The following is a 25,010-nucleotide window of genomic DNA, read 5'->3' on the forward strand; positions in this document are numbered from 1 at the left end:
CTGAAAGGAACTGAAATAATGGGTAGGGGAATTAAGGGACTGCGAATATTGGGGTTTTAGAGCCACCTGCTGGCACTCCGGGCAACTGCGGCAGTATTCTTCCACTGCTTTCTTCACCCCTGGCGAGTAAAATCGTGCCTTGATCCTGTTTAAGGTCTTTCCCACACCTAGGTGAGCCCCAAAGAAGGTGGGAGTGCACCAACTGCAGGACAGATGGTACGAAGGGATGGGGCACAAACAACAACTCCAGATATTCGTCATTTTTCTTCACAACCTGATATAGCAACTTCTTCTTTATAGAGAAATGGGGGTAGGTTATTTGACTTACCCCCTCCACGGGCTCTCCGTCCACTACGGTCACCTGATAGAGAGCGCTGGCCAAGTTGGGATCCTCCAGTTGGGCCGTGCCGAACCGACCCACTAGAGAGACGGGCTCTGGTGCCACCTCATGATCCATTGGGAACATGTCTTCCAGACTCGCCACCTCTCCCTCCAGTCTGACTTCAGAGTCCCCCTCTGAGAGGGGATCGGTTGATGCCTGGGGGTCCACTTCCCGGAATCCACACATCCGGGCATCCCTCCTTCTGGTGTCCCTCCCACCTCTCAGGCTTCCTCCTCCCTTCTGGTTCCCACGGTTCCCCACATCTCCGTACATATTGGTCCACAGTTGGCGAACAGCAGGAAATCCCTTCCGACATGGACCTGCACAGGCAAGTTTGGGACGACTCTCATTGTTCCCGTGTGTTGTCCCTTTGTGGTCTGTAGGTGGAAGAGTGTGGTAGGGTAGTCCTTGGTCTCACCGTGTATGCATGTGATGGCCACGGTGTCAGTCAGTTTCGGGGACTGGGCGAAGTCAGGTTGGATCAGGATCACCAAACTCCTGGAGTCCAAAAGTGCCGTGGTGTCCTTTCTGTTGGCTCTTACCGGGGTGACAGGGGAAGTACCACTCTCCTCAGCACAGTATGCCCTCAGTAAGCCGCAGGGACACCCGGTGGCTACCTCACCAGCTGAGGCTGAAGGCCTCGGGACATCATGGTTTGGACAGTTCCAGGTGATGTGTCCCGGCTCGCCACACTCGTAGCACTTCCTGCTGTCCAGGTTCAGGAAGAGGCGTCGGGCCCGGGAAGCTAGATGTTGGCATCCCCCCCCCATCCTTGGCTGGGGTCCCGGCATGGTCCTCCTTCCTTTTTCGCTCCATCGGGCGAGTGGAGGGTTCTGCCTTCTTGATTGTCCACTGCGCAGGACCTCCAAGGCCACCTGTTGACCTTCCACAAGTCCCACCAGCTGATCTTCACTCTGCGGGTTCGCTTGGCTGGATCACTTTTTTGCTTGGAACAGGAGAGAGCGTATAAATGTATCTATGACCACTTTCTCGATGGTCGTGAGCGTCAGGAGTTCAGCAGTTAGCCAGCTCTTGGCCAGCCTAATTAGATCATGCATTTGTGATCGTGGGTTGCTGTAAGATCATACACCCAATCGTGGAATCTTTGTGCCTTGCTAATCGGGGTGTAACCATACCGGCGCAGGATTTCCTTTTTCAGCCCCTCGTAATGCGTCGCCTGGTCAACCGTCAGATCCTCATAGGTCTTCTGTGCCGCGCCTGATAGGAAGGGTGCTAGCAGGCTGGCCGCATTGCTCATGGGGCCATTACTCCCTAGCCGCCGTCCTCTCGAAGGCTTGGAGGTAAGCCTCGATTTCGTCAGCCTCTGTCAGCCTCAGTATAAACCTGGGACGAGAGACTGCTGCGCCTGCCGCTATGCTGGCCTGGGCGGCTGTCAGCTGGCTGAGTTCAGCTCGCAGGAGAGCGGTCAGCTGACGCTGTTTCTCCAGCAGCTCACCGATGCATAGCCTGCCCTGCTATGTTCGCCTCCAGGTCTTGGCTGATTTCTTTGGTTTTCCCATGATGTCAAGCAAAGAGACACTGCGATTGAATGTAGGCATTGAACTACACCCACAGGTACACCTCCAATTGACTCAAATTATGTCAATTAGCCTATCAGAAGCTTCTAAAGCCATGACATCATTTTCTGGAATTTTCCAAGCTGTTTAAAGGCACAGTCAACATCTGACCCACTGGAATTGTGATACAGTGAATTATAAACGAAATCATTTGTCTGTAAACAATTATTAGAAAAATTACTTGTGTCATGCACAAAGTGGATGTCCTAACCGACTTGCCAAAACTATAGTTTGTTAACAAGAAATTTGTGGAGTGGTTGAAAATGACTCCAACCTAAGTGTATGTAAACTTCCGACTTCAACTGTAACTGGCCTACAACAGTTTTTCTATTAACTTTCGTCTTCTAGCAGAACCTCCTCTGTTCCACTGCATCAGAGATCTGTATATAATCACGAGATGCTCATGTCTCCAACCTAACAATTCGGGCTGGGACGATGCCAGTATCGTGATACTCAACAAAAAACGAAGCAGATTGAACTTCTTCTAATGTCGGAAACAAACACCATTATGTTGTCATCCAGAATCATATTTATTTATTTTCCGAGCTGTAGTGCACTATATCTTACATACAGCAGGTTTTTAAAGGACCAAAGAGTTTGGTCTGCCTCGTGTTTACATTTTTGCCATAGAAAAAATATCCTGACTTCCCTACTAACAATGGGAGTCGTCGTCCCAAAGGTGGAAAGGCAGGCGAAAAGCTTAAGTCAAAAATAAGGCAGAATATCCCCTGTTTATAGCTGATTTATGGTCAAGACGATGTCTGTATTGCCTGTACAGCATTTACTGCGATGCTGCCTCTGCAAAAGTCAGGGTATTCATAATTATTGCGCTTCACGGAGCAGGACTGTTGTTAAGGAAGTTGTCAAGGAAGTGAGTTTGTGTTTATACAGGACATACCGCCCCCACCTAACAACAACCAATCATCTCAATGCAGAGCTATGTGGAATTTACGTAGCCCTCCATATACGTAGCCCTTGTTACAGCTTTTGGGAGGTGCACAGCGATGCGATATGGGGCTTGATTTGGACTCCGCAAACATACAGAAGCTCTGCAATTGCATCACACCTTCCATACGTAGCCTCCAGACAGGATAGCCGGATCAAGCATAAATCAGCTTTTACCTGCAATGCCAGCCAGGCAGAACCTTCCCTGTTCCACTGGACTGCCAGCCAGCTAGGCCAGACAGAACCTTCCCTGTTCCACTGGACTGCCAGACAGCTAGGCTGAACCTCCACTGTTCCACTGGACTGCCAGCCAGCTAGGCCAGACAGAACCTTCCCTGTTCCACTGGACTGCCATCCAGCTAGGCCAGACAGAACCTCCCCTGTTCCACTGGACTGCCAGCCAGCTAGGCCAGACAGAACCTTCCCAGTTCCACTGGACTGCCAGCCAGCTAGGCCAGACAGAACCTTCCCTGTTCCACTGGACTGCCATCCAGCTAGGCCAGACAGAACCTCCCCTGTTCCACTGGACTGCCAGCCAGCTAGGCCAGACAGAACCTCCCTTGTTCCACTGGACTGCCAGCCAGCTAGGCTGATCCTCCACTGTTCCACTGGACTGCCAGCCAGCTAGGCCAGACAGAACCTTCCCTGTTCCACTGGACTGCCATCCAGCTAGGCCAGACAGAACCTCCCCTGTTCCACTGGACTGCCAGCCAGCTAGGCCAGACAGAACCTTCCATGTTCCACTGGACTGCCAGCCAGCTAGGCCAGACAGAACCTTCCCAGTTCCACTGGACTGCCAGCCAGCTAGGCCAGACAGAACCTCCCTTGTTCCACTGGACTGCCAGCCAGCTAGGCTGAACCTCCCCTGTTCCACTGGACTGCCAGCCAGCTAGGCCAGACAGAACCTTCCCTGTTCCACTGGACTGCCAGCCAGCTAGGCCAGACAGAGTGCAGCTTGCATTATTGAAGCCCCAACATGCATCACGATCGGTGTAACTCCCACAGTTCAAAGTCAGATGCTGAGCCCTGCTGACTGTGCTGGTTAAAGGTAGACTCACTATGCATAAAGTAAACGGCAATATCGGGTCCAATTCAGCAACTCAGACCGTTTGAGCATGTTGGCTAACTCCACTGCTTTGGTCCTGTAGCTACCACGTTGTAGCAGCGTGAAGCGCACCCGTGCACATGCGCAGATATTCTGTGTGCCTGTGTGAGAGCAAAGTGTGAAGTTCGCGCTCATTTGAATATGTGCATTGCTACTCGTACCAACATATCGCTGAGACTCTGTTTAATATTACATTATTTTAAAGCCCATCTAGGAACGGATGTGTGTGTAACTCCCAAAGTTAAAGTTACTGAGCATTGCTGACAGTGCTGGTTAATATTATGTTATTTCAAAGTCCATCTATGGACTGATGCTGCAAATTCGGCCAAGCTTAAAGGACAGTGTTTTTTGTGTGTTTTTTTTTACAGAATCTCTATTTTTGCTGAAAGGACGCACATGCTTACACACTAAAAAGTATTGCTTGAGTTCAACAAAATAAAATCTATAATTGCAGATAGATTGGAATGACACAATTTCACGTGTACAACATTTAAAGACCCGCATCACTATACTGGAAGCTTTGCTGTTTCTGAAAGGACGTATTTGTGTGTTTTTTGGAGCTTTGTCCGTGTTTTCTGCGTGCCCACATACTGCCGAATGAGCCTGAGGAGGTCTATCACTGGTGGGGTAAGTTTCTCAAAACCAAGTCAAATCACAAAAAAGTGTCTGAACACTTCTATAGCATGCCATTTTACATCCCAAAATAGAGATTTGGTTGAAGAAAAACAAATGTACTTGCCCTGACTAACGATAGGCCTAATTCAATGTGTCAATGTTTGAAACTGTTCCTTAACATTTACATTACATTTAAGTCATTTAGCAGATGCTCTTATCCAGAGCGACTTACAAATTGGTGCTTTCACCTTATGACATCCAGTGGAACAGCCACTTTACAATAGTGCATCTAGGTCTTTTAAGGAGGGGGGGGGGGGGGGGTGAGAAGGATTACTTTATCCTATCCTAGGTATTCCTTAAAGAATACACTTTATTATTAAATTGCCCCGTTTCCGGGAATGCCGCTTTGCATCCCTGCATTAGTACATTTATGCTAAATGATACATCTACTTACCCACTCTTGCCAAACGGTGAATAATGTTACCTTATGCTTGTACTGTATCAGTACAGGTCCATGAAGAATACTTAAAGCAGATATCGATAGCTAGTGTCTCTCCCCACGAACACTCACTGAAACATCCTTGTGATAAAGTACCATTACCTTTCCTCCGGAGGATGACAACACCTTCATCCTATCCGATAAGCTACATTTCCCCCTCGCTTCGTTAGGACCATCCTGATCTCACGAGCGTATGGTCTTCTGTTTTGCTACACGGATTCAGTTAAGTGAAACGAAACGAGAGCACAGTGTTCTGGATGGTGGGACCAGGCTAACATTTCCTAGCCCAGGTGCAGGAAGGAATACTGTCAAAGATGCCTATTCCCGGGGACAATATATTATAGTAGCCTTATTTTTCCCTGAATCCTGAAATCAAATCCGAACACGCTGAAATGGTGTGTGTGTGTCGAAGCAGCTTGTTCTCTGCGAAGGCAACAAAAGCTGCTGTTCCACACGTTGTTCCTTGAGTATCAGACAAACAGCCATCTAGTTGGTGATTTCGGTGGTAAACCTAGACTAATGGTTGGATGTGCTGTTATGCCACTCTGGCAGTCGTCTAAAGTTATTTTTGTTGATACAGTGCCTTGCGAAAGTATTCGGCCCCCTTGAACTTTGTGACCTTTTGCCACATTTCAGGCTTCAAACATAAAGATATAAAACTGTATTTTTTTGTGAAGAATCAACAACAAGTGGGACACAATCATGAACAATCATGACATTTATTGGATATTTCAAACTTTTTTAACAAATCAAAAACTGAAAAATTGGGCGTGCAAAATTATTCAGCCCCTTTACTTTCAGTGCAGCAAACTCTCTCCAGAAGTTCAGTGAGGATCTCTGAATGATCCAATGTTGACCTAAATGACTAATGATGATAAATACAATCCACCTGTGTGTAATCAAGTCTCCGTATAAATGCACCTGCACTGTGATAGTCTCAGAGATCCGTTAAAAGCGCAGAGAGCATCATGAAGAACAAGGAACACACCAGGCAGGTCCGAGATACTGTTGTGAAGAAGTTTAAAGCCGGATTTGGATACAAAAATATTTCCCAAGCTTTAAACATCCCAAGGAGCACTGTGCAAGCGATAATATTGAAATGGAAGGAGTATCAGACCACTGCAAATCTACCAAGACCTGGCCGTCCCTCTAAACTTTCAGCTCATACAAGGAGAAGACTGATCAGAGATGCAGCCAAGAGGCCCATGATCACTCTGGATGAACTGCAGAGATCTACAGCTGAGGTGGGAGACTCTGTCCATAGGACAACAATCAGTCGTATATTGCACAAATCTGGCCTTTATGGAAGAGTGGCAAGAAGAAAGCCATTTCTTAAAGATATCCATAAAAAGTGTCGTTTAAAGTTTGCCACAAGCCACCTGGGAGACACACCAAACATGTGGAAGAAGGTGCTCTGGTCAGATGAAACCAAAATTTAACTTTTTGGCAACAATGCAAAACGTTATGTTTGGCGTAAAAGCAACACAGCCCATCACCCTGAACACACCATCCCCACTGTCAAACATGGTGGTGGCAGCATCATGATTTGGGCCTGCTTTTCTTCAGCAGGGACAGGGAAGATGGTTAAAATTGATGGGAAGATGGATGGAGCCAAATACAGGACCATTCTGGAAGAAAACCTGATGGAGTCTGCAAAAGACTTGAGACTGGGACGGAGATTTGCCTTCCAACAAGACAATGATCCAAAACATAAAGCAACATCTACAATGGAATGGTTCAAAAATAAACATATCCAGGTGTTAGAATGGCCAAGTCAAAGTCCAGACCTGAATCCAATCGAGAATCTGTGGAAAGAACTGAAAACTGCTGTTCACAAATGCTCTCCATCCAACCTCACTGAGCTCGAACTGTTTTGCAAGGAGGAATGGGAAAACATTTCAGTCTCTCGATGTGCAAAACTGATAGAGACATACCCCAAGCGACTTACAGCTGTAATCGCAGCAAAAGGTGGCGCTACAAAGTATTAACTTAAGGGGGCTGAATAATTTTGCACGCCCAATTTTTCAGTTTTTGATTTGTTAAAAAAGTTTGAAATATCCAATAAATGTCGTTCCACTTCATGATTGTGTCCCACTTGTTGTTGATTCTTCACAAAAAAATACAGTTTTATATCTTTATGTTTGAAGCCTGAAATGTGGCAAAAGGTCGCAAAGTTCAAGGGGGCCGAATAATTTCGCAAGGCACTGTATGCCTCTGGCTCAGTCTTGGTTTCAACTGTCCGTTTATTGGTCCATTAAAGGTCCGACACCTCTTTTCCCATCTCTGTCTCTCAGGGTCTTGACGAGGAGGCCATCGTTGACCTTGGGAAAACCAGCTCCACCACCCACACCAACTATGAGACGGAAGAGCTGGAGAGTAAGACCCTACAGTACAGCCCTACCCACTTACTGTAACATTGTGTATGTCTAGTCCTGTGTGCATAGTGGATGTGTTGGAGTGGTGCAGCAGTCAGGACTGGGGTCAGTTCCACTTCCAATTTACTTCCTGAATTGACTGAATTGACATTGAATTGACTCCAACCTTGCTATCAGTAAGTGTGTGTGTGTGTGTGTGTGTGTGTGTGTGTGTGTGTGTGTGTGTGTGTGTGTGTGTGTGTGTGTGTATAGCTACAGTATGTGTGCTTTCCTTTGTTACTGTTGTCTACATGCCTGTTTAGTTGTCTCTGGGCGGGTGCTTCCTGTCCACATATAGGCCTAAAGACGTGCTGTGAATAGAAAGGACAGGTGTTGCTGAGTTCTTGGCAGATTAAAGCCAGCTCCAGCCTGGCTCTCCACTCCTGTAGCGTTCCAGAAGGGTATGTTCATTAGCCAGGCGTACACGAGCCCACAGGAATATTGTAACTGTAATTGAGCCTATCTGTCATGTACAGCTTTATTCAGGTCCAGCTGGAGACTCATTGTGTTTTTTTTTTTAAACACCTGTAGGGCTCTATAAAAACAATTATGTATAATTATATCACAAAGCCTAGAGCTTTGGTTTCAATTACAAAATAAGGATTTCCAATGGGATGAAATGCCATGCCAGCGGGGGGGGGGGGAAATGTCTGAAATGATGTCATTTCAACCAGAAACTGGTTATGGGATGATATTGACCAGTTTTGTCCGCAGGGATAGTATCGGCTGTGGTATTGTAGTGTCATATCACAGAAAACTTCAGTACATGTGTCTCCTTAACCCCAACATTCTCTGGTTATCTAACTTTGATGAGCCGCAAATTGGGAGATTAGGACATGATTAGCTGTCCACATGGCCTCTGAGTATCTTGGCTGTCTAGGTTACAAAGCTACCTTTCTCTATCTGAGCTGTACATTCAAGGGGATTTCAAACAGGACCTGTGATTATCTCTAATTACTAGGTACTGAGCAAAGACAACACATACCAATACTTGGCCCTGGCAGAAAAGGCTGCATATTTCATTTGAGGTTGCAGCGCAGAATACGGAATGGCTGACCAAGAGAGCACTAAAATTGTCAGCAGGCTCTTTAGGGTCATACAAATCAGTATGGTGAGTCATTTGAAATGTGAAACATCCACAGTACGTGCTCACAGACATTCACAGTGCATTTTTCCAGGATGAGGACAGTATTTTAGTTATATTAATTTGAGAAAATAACTCTGCGTTCCCTTGAAAGAGAGCTGGCAGTGAGCCAGCTGTGATTGAGAGTGATCCTCTGTGGTTCCATCTCTTGGGAACGAGGCCGAGAGAGGAGATGCTTTTAACCCTTTTGATTGAAATCAAATTAGCACAATAAAACAATCCGCATCAAAATGGGCTTAGGTCTGTTTCAGCTAGAGTATATGTTTTGCACGAGCTGCGTCTCATTCCGCCGATATTGACCTCCCGTGTTTGTCGGACCATGAGACATCCCGTAAATCGGTCTTACGAAAACGTCTGTCGTGTCCGAACGGTTTAGCCTACAAACTATTATGACGTGTCTATGGAAACACGAACATGTCGGTGGTTTTGCTCTACGACCCCCCCCCCCCCCCCCCACAAGCGTCACAGGACTCGTCTGAAGGTTTTAAAAAATGAATGGACGTATACACTGAGTGTACAAAACATTAAGAACATGACGAAGGCTGACCAGGTGAATCCAGGTGAAAGTCATGATCCCCCATTGATGTCACATCCACTTCAATCAGTCTAGATGAAGGGGAGGAGACGGGTTAAAGAAAGATGTTTAAGCCTTGACACAATAGAGACATGGCTTGTGGGTGTGTGCCATTCAGAGGGTGAATGGGCAAGACTTAAGTGCCTTTGAACAGGGTATGGTAGACATACCAGCTTGTGTCAAGAACTGCAATGCTGCTGGGTTTTTCACGCTCAAAAGTTTCCTGTGTGTATCAAGAATGGTCCACCACCCAAAGGACATCCAGACAACTTGACACGACATGGGCCAGCATCCCTGTGGAACTCTTTCGACACCTTGTAGTGTCCATGTCTTGATGAATTGAGGCTGTTCTGAGCGCAACTCAATAAAAGGTGTTGTTCATGTTTTGTACACTCAGTGTATATTGACGTAGTTTAGTGCCTAAAAAAGGGTTTAAATATGTGTCAAAGTATTTTTCTTCTTATATCTCCCACACTTCAAAATAAACTTCATTTTGATATTTTTTTACTATTTTTCCATGTATGAATCTGTTAATCAATGCGTTTCTATGGGCTAATAGCAGTAAGGCTACCTAGACTCGAGGGTTAAAGGAAGTGTCAATTGCGTCTCACGTCCGGAGAGTGCTGCTAGCAACAACATCATTGCCACATGTATCTCCGATTCCTCCCTCGCCGTGTCTGTCGTGTCTCTCTCTCTCTCTCTCTCTCTCTCTCTCTCTCTCTCTCCCTTCATTATCTTTTCCCTCTGTTCTGTTCTTGTATTTTCAGTTGCTGTATCCCTCTAAAACACTCTATGGCTCCTTCCCTTCATCTCTTTCTCTTTGTATATTCATCTGATGGACTCATGTCTTTCTCTTATCCTTTCCTTCCTCTTCTCCCCTCTTGTCTTATTTTCCTTATTCCCTAACTTGAGAGTATCTCACATTTCAAAGTGCAATGGCTCGTCCTCCAAAAGTGACTATTGGCACAAAAACTAGGACATTTGCATGTCAGAGCAACAATCTTAACAATCCAGTGGAACAAAAGCTATAATGAGGGATTGTGGAAAAAAGTAATAGCAAAAATAAACGAATGTGGTCTTTTCCTTCCCTATCTAAGTAGGTTATTCACAGAAAATGTAAACCAGGTAATCTGTCAATCTCTCTCTGGTCTGGTCTGGTTTGTCTTAGGCCACAGGGCGGTCTACGTCGGGGTCCATGTGCCTCTGGGCCGGGAGAGCAAACGCAGGCACCATCGCAGAGGCCACAAACACCACCGCAAGAGGCGGGAGCGGGAGGAGGACCACGAAGAGGAGGACCGTGAGGACCCCACGTATGGTAACCAACTTCTACCTTAAAGTCCAGTAGAAAGCTGACTGTTAGAAATGTTAGTAGAGGTGCTGACTAAAGAAATAGTATTAAAAAAAAGGAAGGAAGGAAGGAAGAAAGTCAGACACTATATATGCTGACAACAATTTAATAAGTTAACCATTTTTACCCATTAGCTGACTGTTAGAAATGTTAGTAGAGGTGCTGACTAAAGGAATAGTAAAAAAAAAAAAAGGAAGAAGGTCAGACACTATATATGCTGACAACAATTTAATAGGTTAATGTAGTGTCTTTCTTTTTTTTACACAATTAACTTCTGTTCCACCTTCCGTGGAGCTCCTCGTTCATCTCCTCATGCAATTGAATAAATGTGTGGTGGCACATACAGTGCATTCGGGAAAGTATTCAGACCCCTTGACTTTTTCCACATTTTGTTTTAAGTTACAGCCTTACTCTAAAATGGGTTAAATTGTTTTCTTCCCTCGTCAGTCTACACACAATACCCCATAATGACAAAGTAAAAACAGGTTTTTAGAAAATGTCGCTAATTGATATATATTTTTTAAACTACTGAAATGTAACATTTACATAAGTATTCAGGCCCTAGGCTGTGTGCTTAGGGTCGTTGTCCTGTTGAAAGGTCAACCTTTGCCCCAGTCTTGAGGTCCTGAGCGCTCTGGAGCAGGTTTTCATCAAGGATCTCTCTGTACTTTGCTCCGGTCATCTTTCTCTCGATCCTGCCATGTCTCCAAGTCCCTGCCGCTGAAAAACATCCCCACAGCATGATGCTGCCACCACCATGCTTCACCGTAGGGATGGTGCCAGGTTTCTTCCAGATGTGATACTTGGCATTCAGGCCAAAGAGTTCAATCTTGGTTTCATCAGACCAGAGAATCTTGTTTCTTATGGTCTGAGTCGTTTAAGTGCCTTTTGGCAATCTCCAGGTGATCTGTCATGTGCCTATTTTTTTCGGAGGAGTGGCTTCCGTCTAGCCACTCCTCAGAAAAAGGAGTTGTCCTCCTGGATGGTTCTCCCATCTCCACAGAGGAACTCTGGAGCTCTGTCAGAGTGACCATCAGGTTCTTGGTCGCCTCCCTGTCCAAGGCCCTCCCCGATTGCTCTAGGAAGAGTCTTGTTGGTTCCTGTAACGTGTACGCTAGGAGTCGGGAAGCAAGTCCAGGGAGTGAATTTAATAATCAATAAAACAAGAAACACAAGTAGCGTACCGACAAAAAACACAGGAACAGAATCAATAACACCTGGGGAAGGAACCAAAGGGAGTGACAGACATAGGGGAGGTCATCAGGAATGTGATGGAGTCCAGGTGAGTCTCATGGGGGCGCAGGTGCGCGTAACGATGGTGGCAGGTGTGCGTAATAATGAATAATCTGGCAACGTCGAGCGCCGGAGAGGGGGAGCGGGAGTAGACATGACAGTTCCACTGTGTTCTCGGGGACCTTCAATGCTGCAGACATTTTTTGGTACCCTTCCCCAGATCTGTGCCTCGACACAATCCTGTCTTGGAGCTCTACGGACAATTCCTTTGACCTCATGGCTTGGTTTTTGCTCTGACATGCACTGTCAATTTTGGGACCTTATATAGACAAGTGTGTGTCTTTCCAAATCATGTCCAATCAATTGAATCATTTACCACAGGTAGACTCCAAGTTATAGAAACAGCTCAAGAATGATCAATGGAAACAGGATGCACATGAGCTCAATTTCTAGTCTCATAGCAAAGGGTTTGCATACTTATGTAAATCATGTATTTCTGTAGTAGGCCACCATGGGCTAATTTGGATAACGAGTCAGTTGTGTAGCACTAGACATAATCATAACGTATTGGAATCACGTCAACTCAAAACAACTCCCACCCCAGCTGCTACCCTCAAGCATTCTCCCAAATAACATTTCGATTACTATTCTCAATTTGAATACTGTGTTGTATCATGCTTCCCAGAGGCAGAAATAGAACCCTGTGGTAGGCAGGTCAGGGTACCTGGCAAAGTCTCTCAGGCGTCTGTGAGTGTTTGGCTGAAACATGGAGACCTATCTGTCCATTCATTCAGAGAGAGTGTGCATGCTGTGAATGGAGCATCACTCTTAAAGGCAACCCCGGGCCTCCAGGAGCAAGCAGTGACACTGATGGAGGAGGAGTGTGTGTGTGTGTGTGCACGTGCGTGCGTCTACATCGTGGTCCATGTGCCGCTGGGCCGAGACAGCAAACGCAGGCACCACCGCCGAGGCCACAAACACCACACACGCACACACTCACACACAGCCCCAACCGCCCGGGGGAAAGGGACAGACGGTCGGGAAAACAGCACAACATGACAATTTGAACTGTCTGACTGTCGTTCACTCTCTCACTCTTTTTATCTGTCCAATATCCATTCCTCTTCCAATGGTGAATTTCGCTCCTGGAAATCTGCTGTTATCGTTGTGGTGATTCCCGCCAGCTTCACTCTAGCGCTCTTCGTTCACATTGCCTGTTACTGCTCCCACACACACCTGATTATTGAACATATTTATTCCCCCTTTGTAATGCAGAGGAATTCACAGCAGTCCATTCAGAAGCTAAGTCCTTGTCTCTATATCTCTGTATCTCCCCCCCCCCCCCTCTAGACACGCCCTCCCAGCGGGTGCAGTTCATCCTGGGTATGGAAGATGATGACGTGGAGCACGTCCCCACGACCTGTTCACCGAGCTGGACGAGCTGTCCTTCAGGGACGGGAGCGCCACCGAGTGGAAGGAGACAGCCAGGTAGGTCACAGCCCAGCCCAGGGTCCAGCTTCCACACTCCAGAGACCATGTGACTTCATCATGTCATTTAATGTTCGTTCAGGTCTAAATTCAGCAGCACTTTATTGCTACCGTAGGTTTTCCATGAAACGTCGATGAGTTTAACTTTGCATCTTGGGAATTTTGAAGTCGTCTTCTTGACTGTGGTAAAATATTCAGGGAAACCAACTTTTTAATGGCCAAAACTGTAGGCTGGTAAACTGTGGCCTTTTTATAACCTTGAAATTGTCTTGCGGGGGCGGGGGAACAGAGAACTATGAGATAGTGACGTGTCTTGTGTGTGAGTGGGAATGTGTTATCATGAGTAATGGGTAAGATTGACAGAGCTCTACTGCCTACAAGTCTGGCTGTGAGTCAATCTAGGTTAGTCATCCTCCATAGCCATGGCATTATCACCATCCCAGACAATGTCAGCCTACATTCACGGCTCAGACACAAATACACAGCAATTTACATCTCTTAAAAAAAAACTGTTTAAAACTGGTTCCAGTCTGACAGGAGGTAAAAGCCGGAAAAACGCTATCAAACTTTTTCCATTACCTCTCAGAAGTGAACCACTCAAGGGAATGCAAATGGTCTGATATGTTCAGGCCTGGTCTTGACCTCTGGTCAAGTTGTTCTTAGTCAGCATTGGGGAAATTTGATTTATTGTGTGTGCTTGTCTTGTGTCTGTGCGCGTGCGTGTTTAGGTGGCTGAAGTTTGAGGAGGACGTGGAAGATGGAGGGGAGCGTTGGAGCAAGCCCTACGTGGCCACCCTGTCTCTACACAGCCTGTTTGAGCTGAGGAGCTGCATCCTCAACGGAACCGTCATGCTGGACATGAGGGCCACCTGTATCGAGGAGATTGCAGGTACATTCATATCAGAAGAGTATGTGTGCATGTGTGTACGCTCATGTGCATGCTATTTGATTATTTCGATTTGTGTATGCAAATGATAAACAAGGCAATAATGAAAAGTTGGTTGAATAAGGTGAAACTGAATTTGTGTGTGTGTGTGTGTGTGTGTGTGTGTGTGTGTGTGTGTGCGTGTGTGCGTGCGTGCAAGCTCATTTGCAAGTGTGTGTGTACCAGTGGTGTAAACCTCCAAATGAGCAACGATACAAGGCAATATAATGCATACATGTGTGTATTTACATGTGTGTGTCCAGACATGCTGATTGACGGCATGGTGGCGTCAGGCCAGCTGCAGGAGGAGCTGTGTCAGAAGGTGCGCGAGGCCATGTTGAAGAGACACCACCATCAGAACGAGAGGAAGCTCAGCAACCGCATCCCGCTGGTGCGCTCAATCGCAGACATAGGCAAGAAACATTCAGACCCGTTGTTGCTTGAGAGACACGGTGAGATCCCCCCCCCGCACCACGCACAGTCCATTTCTTTTTCCTCGAGCCTCGAGGGGGTTCAAATAACCTTTGCAATCCTTGGTATTCCAATAAAGGAAAGGTGACAACATCTCCCACATACACTCTTAGGGAAAAGCCTTCCAAAAGGGTTCTTCGGCTGTCCCCATAGGAGAACCCTTTTTGGTTCCAGGTAGAACCCTTTTGGGGTCCATGTAGAACCCCCCCCCACCACCACCGTAAAGGATACATCTGGGTGAGGATGGTGCGTGTGGCTGGCCTGTCTCAGGGTTTGCCCTCAGAATTAACAATGGCTTCTACTCTATGTCGGAATGGTTGGGGTGATGCTCTTCTTGCAGTTCGAAATGTTTTGTTTGCCTGACCTTAGCATGACCTTAGGGTGTGATGTGTACGATGAGTATGGTGTGTGACTGTTTTATGTGACTGAAATAACGAGCTCGTGCTACAGTTGTAATGCTCTCTAGTCACTGTCCTACTGTCACATTTTGTTCTATTGAATGCAATGTTGCCCGGGTATAAAATACGCGTGAAATGTCATATGTTAATGTGCTACACAATCATAGTAAGTTATTGCACAACTTGGACAGACATGAAATATGTCTGGTTTTGCGTGTGCTTCTGTATTTGTATGCACAATATACTGTACACTGACACTATGCTAACCAACCCACATCTCTTCTCCTGCTTGCAAGCATCTCTCTACCCAAAATGCTCCCCCTCAGTCTGTCACTGTGTGATTGGTGAGCGGACAAGCCTATTGGTCTGTTGTGGACACCTCCCCTCTCTCCTTTCCCCTGCAAGAACCTATCGCCTCTGTCTCTCTTTAACCACACTCCTCCCAAGCTCCCACCAACTTCTCTCTCTGCCCCCAGAGAATGCACCCCTAAAACCACCTCTCTGATGACATTCTCCCTCATATGTTCCTCCTCTTACCATCCTCCCCCTTTTTCCTCCCTCCTCCCGTTCTTCTCTCCCTCTTTTCCCTTCTTTGTTTTTTTGTTGTCTTCCCACCGCTCCAGGGGAGGGCCTCTCTGCCTCCCGCCACTCCCTGAAGCCGGGGGCCTCTGTCTCCAACCTGTCCCAGAGGCGAGAGTCCCGGGTCTCCGTCCTCCTCAACCTCCTCCTGCCTAACTCCTCCTCCTCCACCTCCGCTGGGGGGCTCTCCCCCGGACCCTCGCCCCTCACCACCCCTCAGAACACCCCCCCTACTCCCCGCCGCTTCCCAGACCCTCCCCGCGCCCCTGGCCCCGCCCCGGTCCCCCAGGCCATCCCGGAGGTGGTGGTGTCACCGCCTGAGGACGACGAGTCGCCACCCAACGCCATTACAAAGGATGAGGAGGCGTATACCAATCGGCAACCGTCGCTGCAGACTAGAGGGCTCCAGCAGCTGCCCTTAGAAGGCAAATATCTGTGTAGCCTGCCAGTGTGAGTCACGGCTTGAACAGAGAACACTAGCACCAGCATGCTGGCTGTGCCCTCCTTCACCTACCCGACTACAAATCCATGACAAACCCCCCCCCCCCCCCCCCACCAGGAGGGGGGCTTTTTATACCCCTCCTCTGTTAACTCAACAAGACCTCTCACTGTTTCCCTCTACCTTGTTCCTTTCTTGCATACCTCTCTGTCTGTGTTTCTCTAGTTTAGTCTTATCCAATACATTTCTCTGCACTCTCTCCTTTTCCCTCATATCTCGCTCCATTCCTAGGCTATTTATTGTTCACGTTCCTTTCTCTCTCCGTCTATCGCCACCTTTCTTCATCCCAGCCCTCCCACACAAACCCCTACCTTGCTTGGCTTAGTCCCTCCACTTCTCTCTGCTCAGTGTGTGTGCATGGCTCTCCTCGAGAATGTGTTTCATCATTTACCATACCGTAGTTCTGCAGGGTCCGACATTAACAATGGCCCGCTGCGGCGGAGCCAGTAAAAACATGTAGAGCCAGTGGGTCTCCTCAGTCACTGGGCTGACCGGGCCAGTAACTTCTCAGTGCATTCTGGCATTCCATTTTGACATTTACCTGCTATGTAATCTCTAATGGGCAGATCTACGGAAACATAACTGGTACCTTAGAATCTGTTGGGAAGGAGTGGGATGTGTGGGATAGCAGGGAGCAGTAGTGCTGGTGTTAGGGTTTTTCGTCACTGGTTATTTGGACAAGTCACGATTTCGTAGGTGAGGGAAAATACGACTTGCAAAGGAGAGAGGGTGGAACTCGTCGTTCCGCTCCTCGTTCTAGCATCGTTCTAGCACCTGGATGGCAGTGATGTACTGGGCCGTACACACTACCCTCTGCAGTGCCTTGCGGTCGGAGGCCGAGTTGTTGCCATACCAGGCAGTGATGCAACCAGTCAAGATGCTCTCGATGGTGCAGCTGTAGAACCTTTTGAGAGGATCTGAGGACCCATGCTAAATCTTTTCAGTATCCGGAGGGAATATAGGTTTTGTCGTGCCCTCTTCACGACTGTCTTGATGTGCTTGGACCATGTTAGTTTGTTGGTGATGTGGACACCAAGGAACTTGAATATATCAACCTGCTCCACTACAGCCCCGTCGATGTGAATGGGGTTATTCTCGGTACTCCTTTTCCTGTAGTCCACAATCATCTCCTTTGTCTTGATCCCGTTGAGGGAGAGGTTGTTGTCCTGGCACCACACGGCCAGCTCTCTGACCTCCTGTAGTCTGTAATAGTTTACAAGCACTGCCACATCCGACGAGTTTTGGAGTTGGTGTAGTATGATCCTGTATTGACACTTTGCCTGTATGATGGTTCGTCAGAGGGCATAGCGGGAATTCTTATAAGCTTCCAGGTTAGAGTCCTGCTTCTTGAATGCGGCAGCTCTACCCTTTAGCTCAGTGTGGATGTTGCCTGTAATCCATGGCTTCTGGTTGGGGTATGTACGTACAGTCACTGTGGGGATGACGTCATCGATGCACATATTGATGAAGCCAGTGACTTATGTGGTGTACTCCTCAATGCCATCGGAAGATTCCCGGAACATATTCCCGTCTGTGCTAGCAAAACAATCCTGTAGCTTAGCATCTGCTTCATCTGACCACTTATTCATTGACCGAGTCACTGGTGCTTCCTGCTTTATATTTGACTTGTAAGCAGGAATCAGGAGGATAGAATAATGGTCAGATTTTCCAAACGGATGGCGGGTGAGAGCTTTGTACGCATCTCTGTGTGTGGAGTAAAGGTGGTCTAGAGTTTTTTTCCCTCTGGTTGCACATTTACATTTACATTTACATTTACATTTAAGTCATTTAGCAGACGCTCTTATCCAGAGCGACTTACAAATTGGTGCGTTCACCTTAAGACATCCAGTGGAACAGCCACTTTACAATAGTGCATCTAAATCTTTTAAGGGGGGTGAGAAGGATTACTTTATCCTATTCCTGAAAGAGGTGGGGTTTCAGGTGTCTCCGGAAGGTGGTGATTGACTCCGCTGTCCTGGCGTCGTGAGGGAGTTTGTTCCACCATTGGGGGGCCAGAGCAGCGAACAGTTTTGACTGGGCTGAGCGGGAACTGTACTTCCTCAGTGGTAGGGGGGCGAGCAGGCCAGAGGTGGATGAACGCAGTGCCCTTGTTTGGGTGTAGGGCCTGATCAGAGCCTGGAGGTACTGAGGTGCCGTTCCCCTCACAGCTCCGTGGCAAGCACCATGGTCTTGTAGCGGATGCGAGCTTCAACTGGAAGCCAGTGGAGAGAGCGGAGGAGCGGGGTGACGTGAGAGAACTTGGGAAGGTTGAACACCAGACGGGCTGCGGCGTTCTGGATGAGTTGTAGGGGTTTAATGGCACAGGCAGGGAGCCCAGCCAACAGCGAGTTGCAGTAATCCAGACGGGAGATGACAAGTGCCTGGATTAGGACCTGCGCTGCTTCCTGTGTGAGGCAGGGTCGTACTCTGCGGATGTTGTAGAGCATGAACCTACAAGAACGGGCCACTGCCTTGATGTTAGTTGAGAACGACAGGGTGTTGTCCAGGATCACGCCAAGGTTCTTAGCGCTCTGGGAGGAGGACACAATGGAGTTGTCAACCGTGATGGCGAGATCATGGAACGGGCAGTCCTTCCCGGGAGGAAGAGCAGCTCTGTCTTGCCGAGGTTCAGCTTGAGGTGGTGATCCGTCATCCACACTGATATGTCTGCCAGACATGCAGAGATGCGATTCGCCACCTGGTCATCAGAAGGGGGAAAGGAGAAGATTAATTGTGTGTCGTCTGCATAGCAATGATAGGAGAGACCATGTGAGGTTATGACAGAGCCAAGTGACTTGGTGTATAGCGAGAATAGGAGAGGGCCTAGAACAGAGCCCTGGGGGACGCCAGTGGTGAGAGCGCGTGGTGAGGAGACAGATTCTCGCCACGCCACCTGGTAGGAGCGACCTGTCAGGTAGGACGCAATCCAAGCGTGGGCCGCGCCGGAGATGCCCAACTCGGAGAGGGTGGAGTGGAGGATCTGATGGTTCACAGTATCGAAGGCAGCCGATAGGTCTAGAAGGATGAGAGCAGAGGAGAGAGAGTTAGCTTTAGCAGTGCGGAGGGCCTCCGTGATACAGAGAAGAGCAGTCTCAGTTGAATGACTAGTCTTGAAACCTGACTGATTTGGATCAAGAAGGTCATTCTGAGAGAGATAGCGGGAGAGCTGGCCAAGGACGGCACGTTCAAGAGTTTTGGAGAGAAAAGAAAGAAGGGATACTGGTCTGTAGTTGTTGACATCGGAGGGATCGAGTGTAGGTTTTTTCAGAAGGGGTGCAACTCTCGCTCTCTTGAAGACAGAAGGGACGTAGCCAGCGGTCATTTAAAACGCTGGTAGAAATGACGTAAAATGTAAGTTTCCCTGTATTAAAGTCTCTGGCCACTAGGAGCGCTGCCTCTGAATGAGCATTTTCCTGTTTGCTTATGGCCGTATACAGCTCATTGAGTGCGGACTTAGTGCCAGCATTGGTTTGTGGTGGTAAATAGACAGCTACGATGAAAACTCTCTTGGTAAATAGTGTGGTCAACAGCTTATCATGAGATACTCTACCTCAGGCGAGCAAAACCTTGAGACTTCCTTAGATATCATGCACCAGCTGTTGTTTACAAATCTACATAGACCGCCACCCCTTGTCTTACCAGAGGCTGCTGTTCTATCCTGCCGATACAGTGTATAACCCACCAGCTGTATGTTATTCATGTCGTCGTTCAGCCACGACTCGTTGAAACATAAGATATTCCTGTTTTTAATGTCCCGTTGGTAGGATATACGTGCTTGTAGTTCGTCCACTTTATCATCCAGCGATTGTATGTTGGCCAATAGTACCGATGGCAAAGGCATATTAGCCACTCGTCGCCGGCTCCTTACCAGGCACCCTGATCTTCGTCCAGATCAAGATGAGTAATCTCTGTTCTGATGTCCAGAAGCTCTTTTTGGTCATAGGAGATGGTAGCAGCAACATTATGAACAAAATAAGTTACAAACAATGCGGAAAAAAACAAAAGCATGGTTGGTTTAGGCCCCATAAAACGGCAGCCGTCCCCTCCGTCGCCATCGGAGGGGATGGCTGAGATTACCTGCAGTGTTGCAGTCTTGAACACCATTGAAGACTACACGCGGAAAAGTCATGCTTTTTGTATTTGAGAAATATGATTGGCCATTCATTCAACCACCCTGATCGCGACTCACAACTTCTCGAGCAGTACATAAGTTGAGCCGCTCACGCGGCACATGCGAGCCGTCCAGAGTAAAAAGAAGAGCTCACCAATCCATTTACGTTAGGGAAATTGATTTACAAACGTCAACCTTCAATAGTGAACATGCTAGCATTTATGGCAGCCCTGCCCCACCTCTCTGATTCAGAGGGGTTGGGTTCAATGCAGAAGACACATTTCAGTTGAATGCATTCAGTTGTATGACTGACTAGGTGTCCCCCTTTCCCAATTAATGCAATTCTAAATCATTATATCTCTAGATTCTATTACACAGCGTTTTGATACATTCCATAATAACCAAATGTAGCCTAATGCTAGCTGAATATAGAGAGGAAACCTGCCAACCTGTAGGTTCTGCTTAGGCAATGCATTTTAACTACACAATGTCCGGGCCAGTAGAAATTCTGTTCAGGCCAGTAGATTTTTGGGCAACGGTAAGAAAAAAAAGATTCGGTTGGACCCTGGTTCTGTGATATTTCTGTGTCCACTTTTTCATTGCAAACCTTTTTTCCCCCATTCAAGTCCTAAGATGAAACCTGAAGGGGTTTAATCGACTGCACATTTTCCATCCCTTGAGGGCCTGTGTAATCCAGTCAGTGTAAGAGTTGAGTCGCCAGACTCGCCACTATGGCAACAGGTCTCATATCATGGCGTATCCTCCCAGCTATAACTGTCACTGCTCTGCATGACTGTCCTATTGTGAATATACAGTCAGGACAGACTTAAACAACTTAAAAACATCTGGTCTTTTTCCAGAGCAGCATTGTTTGGCATCTCTCCTCCATAATTACTGAGTATAAACACACAGATGTCTCAGAGACGTTTTCTTTAAGTGTCTAGCTCGAGACTCCTATGTGTGCAAATAGCATGCTAAATATAAAGCCGTGGGGTTGGGGTGGGAGGGTTGTAACGTTGGCACGTAACTCTCTCAGTCCCAGTGTGACAACTAGAGACTGCTGGTTTGGAGAGAAACATGAATTAAGGGTGGAAGCTGGTGGTCTTATTATAAGTACTTGTGTGGTTCTGTAATCTTCCATTACTTAATGTCTAGAGTGAACGTTGAATCCCATTGCTTGACGACATGACACCATTTGCCAACAAACGATATGCTAAGTACTTCACCTCGTTCTGAGTATCGCTCATTTGAGTTTGAATCCCATGCTGGCATAGACAGGCGGTTAAGGATGATTTGTTGGAGCTTTTAGAAGCAAACAATGAATGGAACACCCTCCCTACAATCAAAGATGGGGAGGTTTGATAATGCTGTGGGGTTGCTTCGCTGACTCTGGTACTGGGGGCCTTGGAACGTGCACAAAGCACAATGAACCTGCAGATTACCAGGTGTTTTGGAGTGCAATGTTCAACCCGGTGTCCAAAAATTGGGTCCCCATTGAAGGTTGTGGATCTTCCAGCAGGACAACGACCACCAACACGCATTCCAAAAGCAACCAGGGATGGTTCAAGAGAGATGATGGACTGTAATGGAGTGGGCGAGAGAAGAGGTCAGATCTTAATCACATGTAACAACTTATGGCGAGGTCTGAAAACAGCCGTTGGTGGAGGGCACCCCCTCAAACATTGAAGTATTAGAGCGGTTTGCTGCTCAAAACAAAGTAGGACAAATGACCTGTAAAAGTGCAGCAAGCTTATTGATGGCTGCAAAAACATTTGTCTGCAGTTATCTTGGCCAAAGGCTGTGCAACCAAGTACTAGCCTCGGGATACCAATCATTTTGTCCATGCCATTTGTCTTTATTTTCTCAATTAAAATGATAAACTTGATATAGTTTACAAAACTAAAATTGGTTCTGCAATGTTGAATGTACAAAACAGTGTACTGTTATTTCCATGACAGACTGACCAGATGAATCCAGGTGAAAATCCACTTCAATCAGTGTAGATGAAGGGAAGAAGACTGGTTAAAGAAGTATTTTTTAGCCTAGAGGCAATTGAGACATGGATTGTGTATGTGTGCCATTCTGAGGGTGAATGGACAAGACAAAATATTTAAGTGCCTTTGAACGGGGTATGGTAGTAGGTGCCAGACACACCAGTTTGAGCATGTCAAGTACTGCAACATTGCTGGGTTTTTCACGTTCAACAATTTCCCATGTGTTTCAAGAATGGTCTACCACCCAAAGGACATCCAGCCAACTTGACACAACTCTGCGAAGCATTGGAGCCAACATGGGCCATCATCCCTGTGTAATGCTTTCGACACCTTGTTGAGTCCATGCCCCAACGAATTGAAGCTGTTCTGAGGACAAAAGGGGGTACAACTCAATATTAGGAAGTTGTTCCTAATGTTTTGTACACTCAGTGTATATACAGTATGTATACAAACGTATGTGGACACCGCTTCAAATGAGTGGATTCGGCTATTTCAGCCAATGTCAGCACAATAGCTGTTTGTCTGGAGCTTCATGAAATGGTTTTCCATGGCCGAGCAGCCACACACAAGCCTATGATCACCATGCACAATGCCAAGCGTTGACTGGAGTGGTAAAAAGCTCGCTGCCATTGGAGTCTGGTGCAGTGGAATCACGTTCTCTGGAGTGATGAATCACGCTTCACCATCTGGCAGTCCAGCGGTCAGATCTGGGTTTGGCGGATGACAGGAGAACGCTACCTGCCCCAATGCATAGTGCCAACAGTACAGTTTAGTGGAGGAGAAATAATGGTCTGGGGCTGTTTTTCATGGTTCAGGCTAGACCCCTTAGTTCCAGTGAAGGGATATCTTAACGCTACAGAATACAATGACATTCTAGGCGATTCTGTGCTTCCAACTTTGTGGCAACAGTTTGGGGAAGGCCCTTTCCTGTTTCAGCATGAAAATGCCCCCGTGCAGACCGCGAGGTCCATACAGAAATGGTTTGTTGAGATCTGTGTGGAAGAACTTGACTGGCCTGCACAGAGCCCTGACCTCAACCCCATCGAACACCTTTGGGATGAATTGGAAGGCCTGACTGCGAGCCAGGCATAATAAATAAACATCAGTGCCCGACCTCACTAATGCTTATGTGGCTGAATGGAAGCAAGTCCCCGCAGCAATGTTCCAACATTTAGTGGAAAGCCATCCCAGCAGGTGACGAGCAGGTGTCCACATACTTTTGGTCCTGTAGTATATATATATATATATAATATATAATAATATAATTTTTGTTAAACGTATTTTAGAAGAAACAGGAAATAATTTATGAAAAGGGTGCCAAATTATTTGGCCACAACTGTATACAGTACACCTACTCACATTTTGATTGCCGGATTCTCTGGTAAAAACTATCTAACGAGCTGTCTAATGCCACAGTACCACACATAACATGTAGTGCCAGCTCTTAGTATGCAGATGAAGACAAATTATCATTAGAGTCAGAAGTTTTTGCCCTCAGTGTGCCCCTGGTTTTGGAATGATATGATTTGATTATTCGTACTCGTTTGCATATGGACCGTGGCCTGAGGTCCAGCGTGGAGCCCGCATTCCGGGCTTTATCTTCCTGAATGAAGCGTGTCCGCGGATGCAACCTCCGATAATCCCTGTCACTCCCAGGGGCTTTGTGAGGAATGTGAGCGATGGCGCTTCTGTTCATCCCAACATGGCGGCCTAGTAGCCCGCAGGGCCGGGTGACAACAGGTCACAGGTCAAGGAGGACCACAAGGAAATTCACCCATTCATATTCATTTGAACACTCCTCCACGTTCTAGGTGATTGAGACAGAGGGAAGGGAGTGTGTGTGCGTGGTTGCTGTGTTACAGTTCATTCGTTTCTGTGGTAATTTCCTCAATGCATGTCTCCCTCGCTGAAGTGCTGGCGTTTCCTGTGTACGGCTCACCTCACATGGCTATAGGGTGCATTGAAGTGGGGAGGCGGATGCGCAATTTCTTGAACCCTTATCACCGCAGGCCGTAATAAATGTTCATTATGTTAGCAATTTGTTAAGGTCTTTGAGAGTGTATAAATCAAACTATGTATATTATATAGTATATTATACTATACTATTATATATGCATATGTAGTCTGGGCCTATATAGAGAGCCTATTGAAAAATAATTGCAAATAATTTATCAGAGTACAGCTACATTATTTCTGTATACATTTTCAATAGAAGAACCTGTATTGTGTTTTGATGCTTTGCAAACTCTGCATATACTGTAAATGATATATGAAAAACACAGTATTATCAAATGTAGGCATTCTAATGTATCCACGAGAATGCACTGAGCAGCAGGTACCTCGGTCCTCCAGAGCTGAAATTTCTAACACTCTTCTGCCGCTATCCCGTCTCTGTCTGTCTGTCTGTCTGTCTGTCTGTCTGTCTGTCTGTCTGTCTGTCTGTCTGTCTGTCTGTCTGTCTGTCTGTCTGTCTGTCTGTCTGTCTGTCTGTCTGTCTGTCTGTCTGTCTGTCTGTCTGTCTGTCTGTCTGTCTGTCTGTCTTGTCTTGTCTTGTCGTTGCAGGGCCATTGATGTCCACGCACTCTGTCCCCAGTAACCTGGATAGCAGCAGCAAGACCGGAGACAGGAGGCCCTCCAGAGCTGGGGTCAGTAAAGAGAACAGCAGTGTGGACTTCAGCAAGGTAATCCCTGCTACTGGGCAAAGGACCC

General features: G+C 47.0%; 1 pseudogene; it reads left to right on the forward strand.

The window, feature by feature from the left end:
- The window catches only part of LOC115131758 (sodium bicarbonate cotransporter 3-like), a 69,988-nt pseudogene that overhangs the window by 18,477 nt on the left and 26,501 nt on the right, over window positions 1-25,010 (forward strand).

Source organism: Oncorhynchus nerka, linkage group LG7, assembly GCF_034236695.1.
Source record: "Oncorhynchus nerka isolate Pitt River linkage group LG7, Oner_Uvic_2.0, whole genome shotgun sequence".
NCBI lineage: Eukaryota > Metazoa > Chordata > Actinopteri > Salmoniformes > Salmonidae > Oncorhynchus > Oncorhynchus nerka.